General features: G+C 47.4%; 1 long non-coding RNA gene across 1 annotated transcript; it reads right to left on the minus strand.

Moving 5' to 3' along the window:
- Positions 1-1,504: 1,504 nt before the first annotated feature.
- LOC129510255 (uncharacterized) lies at positions 1,505-2,809 on the minus strand. The gene is made up of 3 exons (XR_008664552.1): positions 2,734-2,809; positions 2,300-2,380; positions 1,505-2,031 (listed from the first exon to the last, which is right to left on the minus strand). It is a non-coding gene; the product is annotated as an uncharacterized LOC129510255 (long non-coding RNA).
- Positions 2,810-7,247: the final 4,438 nt, after the last annotated feature.

The following is a 7,247-nucleotide window of genomic DNA, read 5'->3' on the forward strand; positions in this document are numbered from 1 at the left end:
TCTCAAAAATACCACTGCAATGTTGATGTCCTCAAACCCTGCCATAAATGACAAATTATAGAATGCATGTGAGCGGTCAAACTCTCTTCTTGGGCAAGCTGGGCTTCTTGGGGTTTGCGTGTGTGTGTATCTGTGTGTGTTTTAAGATTTTAGTTATTTATTCATGGGCCAGACAGAGGGAGAAGCAGGTTCCTCACAGGGAGCCCAATGCAGGACTCGATCCCAGGACCCCGGATCACAACCTAAGCCGAAGGCAGATGCTCAACCACTGAGCCACCCAGGCGTCCCATGGGTTTCTTGTTTCTCTCATGGTGGGATCCAAGTCCTTTTGGAGAAAAGCACTGAAATCCTAGAAGTTGAAAGTCATAGTCCAGGGGCGCCTGGCTGGCTCAGTCAGTAGAGCATGTGACTCCTGATCTCGAGGTTGTGGGTTCAACCCCTGTGTTGGAGGTGGGGATGACTTAAAAACAAATACAATCTTTATTTTAAAAAAATAGCATTTGAAAGTCATAATCCAGGACAGCGGTCTCCAAACAGTTCTGATCCTTACCTCGTGAGTAAAACTAAAAATAAACTTGAGCACATACCCCCAGGATATTTTCTAATTTACAACACAATGTGATATGACTTCATTATAAATTACTTCTACCGCACTAATATATTACATGCATGATAACATATAAAGCCAAGAAGAACCCGAAGAGGATGTGACACAAAAGAAAAAGGACACGGAAATCCTAATATCTTCTTCCCTCCTCCCGCTGCCCTTGCACACCCCCTGGGTAGACGAGCTGTAGTTGGGCGAGAACAGGCGAAGACCGCTTGTCCTCCCCCACCTCTCATTCTCATCCATCCTTCTCATTCTCGGAGAGAACTGATTCCAGGATTCTAGGGTATCCAACTCCTAGGGCTGAACGAGGCACCCTGAGGGAAGGCTTAGGTACAGAGGACGTGGGAGGACCATTTTCATCTGTTTTAAACTTGGGGATTTTTTGTGTGAGAAGTTCAGTTGAGCACAGGGCTTTGTAGTTAATAAAATCGAGTTTGAAAATCACCACTCTCCGGAGCAGCTAGGACTCTTCACGCAAGCCAGTGAGTTGTCTGGATGCTGCCTTCCATTCTCTCTCTGCACTTGATGTAATTTTTTTTCCTATCATCTCTTTAACATCTCCCAGATTCAAGGCTACAAGTCATTAAAGCAGCCCCCGGTGATGATGTATAAATGTCCAACTGGTATTGGGCAGACTCTCATACCTGGGAACTATGTGGCTGCCACCCAGGTGCTACCACAACTGCTTTCACTTGAAGAAAAAAAAAAAGATTTTCAGAAGAAAATAGGAAAAAATTAAGACAGCATTAGAAAGCATCTCACCAGCAGGCATAGGCACTCTGTGGTCACAGTGGAAGATTCCAGTTATAACCATCCTGCTCTTTGTCTGCTAAAGATCCAAGATAGAGTCCAACAAAACGACCTATTTGTGCAAACAGCCCCATGAAGTTCTAGGCCTGGAATTGCCGTGAACGTACTGTCCCGTCATGGGCAAGTGACCCAACCCTCTGGGTCAAATCCCATACCTCCAAGGAGATGTTTCTACCTCGGAAGGATTTCTTCTAAAAACAGAAGCTGCCTCCGTCTCGCGCTCTTTCTCTTCTCCTCATCCACCCTGTTGTGGAGAATATTCCAAACCTTCTGATCCCTGTTCAAATGCTTTCCTCTCTATCAAGCCCAAAGAGAGATCTCTCTCCCTCCTAGGAGTTCCTCTAACGGTGATCATCCGTGCCATTCACTTGACCATTAATCCCGGAAGGCCTTGTTGTTGTTCAGCACAGTTATTGAAAGACTGCGGTGGTGCCTTCGCTTGCACGCGTTCCTCCAGTATCCCGAGGTAGACCAGAAGTATGTGCCGGACAGGTGCTTCCATCTTCCCACCAGGAACCATGTGGCCCTTGGCACGTAGTAGGTGCCCAGGAGAGACGTGCTGAAGCCACGTTCTTCCAAGTGCACTGTCATTTATTTAATTCCTTTGATTCCTGTGAAAGGGAAGAGCGTACCCGCCTGTGGGGCTGGGCTGAGAGTGAGTCTGGCCAAGCCCACAAGCTCCAGCTCCACTCACTAAGCCACCAGCTCCACTCACTCATCTCGAAGGTGGCGTTATTTAATTTTTAAAGTTTTTTGTTTTGTTGCCAACGCTGAAAAATCAGGAGATTTCACACACACACACACACACACACACACACACACCTGGAACACTCTCTTCTCTTGAACACTCGGAGCTCATCGCTCCTCATGCTCTCCTACCTGGCCACGATGGATGGGAGCTGAGGAGGCACCTGCCTCTGCCGAGCAGCATAGATTTCCCGGTTCACAACATACAAATTCCTGCTTATTAGAAACAGCACTGGTTGATTAGAGAGACACTCTGGGAACTAAGGAGGCTGTGACCAGCCGACAGGGTGACACCCCTCCCACCCCGTCCCCACCCGCGTCCCTCCCTGCCGGGTCCCTGTAGTCACCTGAGTGCCTGGCCCCTAGCAGGTGCTCAGGAAATGGTAGTTTCCAGACCCATTCCCCGGCCTTTCTGCTCCTTTCTGCTCCTCCTCCAGCTCTCGTTTACTTTGTCTCGTAACAACCTCATTGTTTCTGTGTCCTTTCAGTTCCCTTTCAGATTTGTATTCCCCTGCCCCTTTCTGCCTGTGGGATCCTGCTGGTAGGACATCTGAATTAGACCTTACCTCATTCTCGGAGTCACTGCTACCGCGGCCTGACTGCTGAAGAGCAAGTAAATGAGCAGTCTGGTCAGGAAGAGCCACACCACCCAGAACAAAATTAATTCCCAGGGCTCGCTGGACCTGGCGGAACCGGAGCCATCCTCGGTAACAGGCCCTGGAGGATGTGGGAGGTGGGACAGCTGCCCTGAATACGGACTCGGCTGTCTCAGCCCAAAGCTGGCCTTACATCTGTCATGCCCACAGCCCTGGCTATTTGCCAAAGGGAAGAAGAAAAGAAAGAAGGCAGGGAGGAGGGCGGGGAGGAGAGCGGAGGGAGAAACTCTTTGAGCTCTCAACAACACACTCATCATGGAGATCGGCCTGAGCTCAAGAGCATGGCGCTACCTGATTTTAGCCAAGCTACGGATGCAAAATTCCAGCTCGTCCTTAAAATTCAGTAGCACTAGAACGAGAACGAAATGCTTCACCGAGTTGTGACATTTAAGTGGTCATGCATTTTTCAACGTATCAGCCATGCAAAGATGTTTATATTCACTCTCTCCTCGGTCATGTTCCATTTAAATGGGGGTGGGCAAGAGTCTTCAAGTAGTTTAATTAAATAAACTGGAATCGTGGAAATCAAAGTTAACTGAAACAGACTTCGGAGGTTAAAAAAGAGCAGGAGCATAAATTACATCCATAATAAGGGAAAAATAAAGGCAGGAGAGTAAACTAAATAAATACCCTTGTTATCTCCACCTCTTGCTGTTTCACCTCCAAGTGTATTTTTATCTCGTATTATATTTCTAAAAATCCAGAGAGAAAAATGTCAGGAGATGACAACATGAAAAGGTTCACGGGATGCTGAGTTAATCTAAAACCTTTAGCAGCAAGGAAAAAATTCTTCATTTAAAGAGGCAGTTTCTCTTAAAAAAAAAAAAAAGTAGGGCTGCACGGATAGTTTTAATTCACAGTCCTACAAGCATGCAGAATGAAGTTCAAAAAAGTCTAACAGAAGCCCCAGATAAATTCAAGTCGGTGCATTTCGTCCCTACATTCATCCATAACAGCTTTAATATGTAAGATAATGACAGCGATGGTAATGACCTTAACTTGGGTAATCTGTTTGTTGACAGCAGGTGATAATTCGGCCTTCCTGATAGTAATCTGTTTTTTTGGCAAACAAGACAGAGGGCTATTTGCCACACACATTTATTTTTATGGGGAGGACATGTTTTATAAAGCTGGATATGGGACGGTACAGGTGTGGAATTAATTGTCCAAGTTGCAAAATATGTTAGAGATGGTATGCTAAATCTACGGCACACACTGGCCCTGACATGATGAAATGTTCACTTCTATTAAGTAACCACAAGCCTGTGTTTCCAATTACGGTGGCGAACTGCTTTCTGCTGAGTGGATTAGCTTAGTACTTCATTCTGCTGGTAGTTTTATGATCTGAGATCTTTAATTTTCCCAATTCAACTCTTAGGGCCGCAAAGACAAGCTGCCTGACTTTTAAATAATATATTCCCCTTTTAAATTTCTGCCTCCTACCATCTCCTAGGAGTGCTATTTCCTGTCACCGTAATTATAATAATTTGTATGTAGTTCCTGGGATCACATTTCTAATTGAGTCCTAAACTGGTTAACCTCATGAAGTTATTAATATGCTTTTTTAACCTGCACAAATTATATATTTGTCTGGTTGGTCAAATCATGTTCATTATCACATACATTCTCTACCGCTCTTGCTTCACTTTTAATGTCACTGTTTTAGTCCAAAGAATGGACGTTGTTTTCCAGAATATGCTAAAAATTACAGAACCGTAAGAGTCGGAAAAGGAGGCCTGGGTAAGGGGCAGGTAGGAGCAAATGCTCAGTGGGATTTGAGATCCCATCTGGATACCAAGAAATAGCTCTGGAGAACGGAAGTGGTAGGAAGTGAAACAGAAGCGCAGGCGACCCAGCCAGGTCATGAAGGGCTGCACCACAACAGGTGTGTAAGTAAACTGAGGCCACGCGACCCCCTAAAGGGTTTTCAAACAAGGATGACCATGGCCAGGCTTGTGTTGTAGAAACGTTGTTCATGGGTAGTTTGGTTAAGAATCTGCTGCACCCCAGGCCAGAAATGATGAACGTGTGAATTGGAATTGTACCCAAGAGGATGATGGGTCCATGGGGAGAGCTGTTTCTACCCCAAGGAGCCTACCATCTAGATTGGAAGGTGAAGCAAATGCAACAGGACAGACAACGGTGCAAGATCATTCATAATCAACTGCTAACTGTGTAGACATTAGGGAAGGTGAAATCGGGGTACATGAGAACGTCAGATTGCGCCCCCCCCCCGAGAAGATCAAATCTGGGAGGAAGTGCTGCAGGGGACAGGGGCATGGGTGAGTATTTGCTGAGCAACAGAGGAGGCCGCTAGTTTGCGAGAAAACAAGTCCACCAGCTTGGTGACCGTATGGAGCAGCGCTTCACTCTGGGTCCTCAGCTCAGCCAGGCTTCTACGGATAATACCCCCTGAAAACACTCGCGCCGCTGAAGACTAGCTCTCCGCAAATCACCCACAGACGTTAAGATCCATCCCAACCATCAAGGACCAAACCCTAGGCAGTCGGTGGCACTCGCCGCAGGTGTGAGATCTCAAGACGGATCGTCTCTCTGTCCTGAAGATTCATATAATCCCCTTTCTCTGACTGGTCTTTTATTTAAATGTTTCCTAAATCATGTTTCTGTAGGCCTGTGTTGATATAAAATCAATAGCCCCACAATTCCTTTTTGTCTACGACGACACAACCAGATTGTCAGCTCTGGATTAGTGTATTTTACAGGAGTCCTGTTCGAAACACCAGCCGTGGGTTTTAGTGTTATGAAATAGTAATAATTTGCATACATAGGATTCATTTCTTCCGAACCTCTCAGGAAATACGTTGGTATTTGTTAAGCTCTCGACTTGAAGCATTTGAGAAGCACATACACAGCTCTTCTGAAGTCCTCAGGTGCGAGGAGTTGTGGGAGTGCAGGGGCATGAAAACTATCTGAAAATCTCGCCTTCGTGCATTTCAAAGTTAATTAGGCAGGAAGACGCGGCCTACCTTTACCTTTATTTTCTGAGAATCCAGAGAACATGACCTGTTAAAAGATATTCATTCAATACCAACAAAATAATTCAATCCATATTGTTATGGTCTGAATGCGTCTCCCTCATAGTCACGTGTTGAGAGTCCACTCCCCCATGAGATGGTGTGAGGAGGGGTCTCTGGGAGGTGATCAGGTCACGGGGATGGAGCTGTCATCAATGGGATTAGTACCCTTAGAAAAGAGAGCTCTGGGGTCCCTGGGGGGCTTGGTCGGTTAAATGTCCAACTCTTGATTTCAGCTCAGGTCATGATCTCAGGGTCATAGGATCGAGCCCTGCAGGGGGCTCTGCGCCTTGGAGTCGGCCTGGGATTCTCTCTCCCTCTCCCTCTGCCCCTCCTCCCTCTCTCTCTCTCTCTCTCTCTCTCTCTCTCTAAAAAAAGAGACCCAAGAGAACGCTCTCGCTTGTTGTTGTTGTTGTTGTTGCTACATGTGAGGCCACAGCTAGAAGACGGCCGTCTGCGAACCAGGATGTGGACCCCCACCAGACACTCATCTGTCCACCCCTCGATCCTGGGCCTCCAGCCTCCGCAATTGTGAGAAATACACGCTCGTTGTGTGCATCAGCCAGTCTGTGGTGTTGTGTCACACTGGCATGTACGGGCTACGACAGTGGTGAACCGGCTCCTTCCAGCACCTCCTCTATCACCCATCTGCGCCTTGTTCTGGAACCAGAGCCAGGAGAAGGAAAGGGCCAGGTGAAGCCCTCCCCATCCTCACCAACACGTGGCGTCTTGCGTTCTCTGGTAACGGCCGTCCCGACAGGTACGAGGTGACGTCTGACTATGGTTTTCACTTGCATCCTCCCGACGCTTGGTGATGTTGTACGTCTTGTCATAAACCAGTTGGCCACTTGTATGTCTTCTCTGAAGAAATGTCTATTCAAATCTTCAGCCCATTTTTAAAAACTTGGTTACTGGCTTTTTGCAATGAAGTCATGGGAGTTCCTTATATTTTTCAACTCCTCCAAGGGAACGCAGAGACAGAGACGCTTTTAGCACAGTAACCGCACAGAAGGGTGCCTCGGAGAGGCCAGAATGAAAGGTGGAGTTCCCTCGGGGTCTCGCGGGGTGTGACGGGCTGTGGGTGTCTCCCCCCAAAACGCAGAGGCTGAAATCCGATCGCCTGTGGGAGGCCTTGGGAGGGGGGAGCACGAGGAGGTGACCAGGTCGTGAGGGAGCAGCCCCCAGGCTGGGATTCATAATCTTATAACCAAGGGAAGAGACGGGGGGGGGGTGTCTCTGTGTGTCAGGCATGTGACGATACGATGAGAAGCCAGCTGTCTCCAGCCCAGAACCTAACTACGTGGGCACCGTGACCTGGGACTTCCAGCCTCCAGAACTGTGAGAAATAAATGTGGCTTATGAGCCACTCGGCATGAGGTGTGTTGTTAT

Source organism: Nyctereutes procyonoides, unplaced genomic scaffold (assembly GCF_905146905.1).
Source record: "Nyctereutes procyonoides isolate TBG_1078 unplaced genomic scaffold, NYPRO_anot_genome, whole genome shotgun sequence".
In the NCBI taxonomy this organism is placed as follows: domain Eukaryota; kingdom Metazoa; phylum Chordata; class Mammalia; order Carnivora; family Canidae; genus Nyctereutes; species Nyctereutes procyonoides.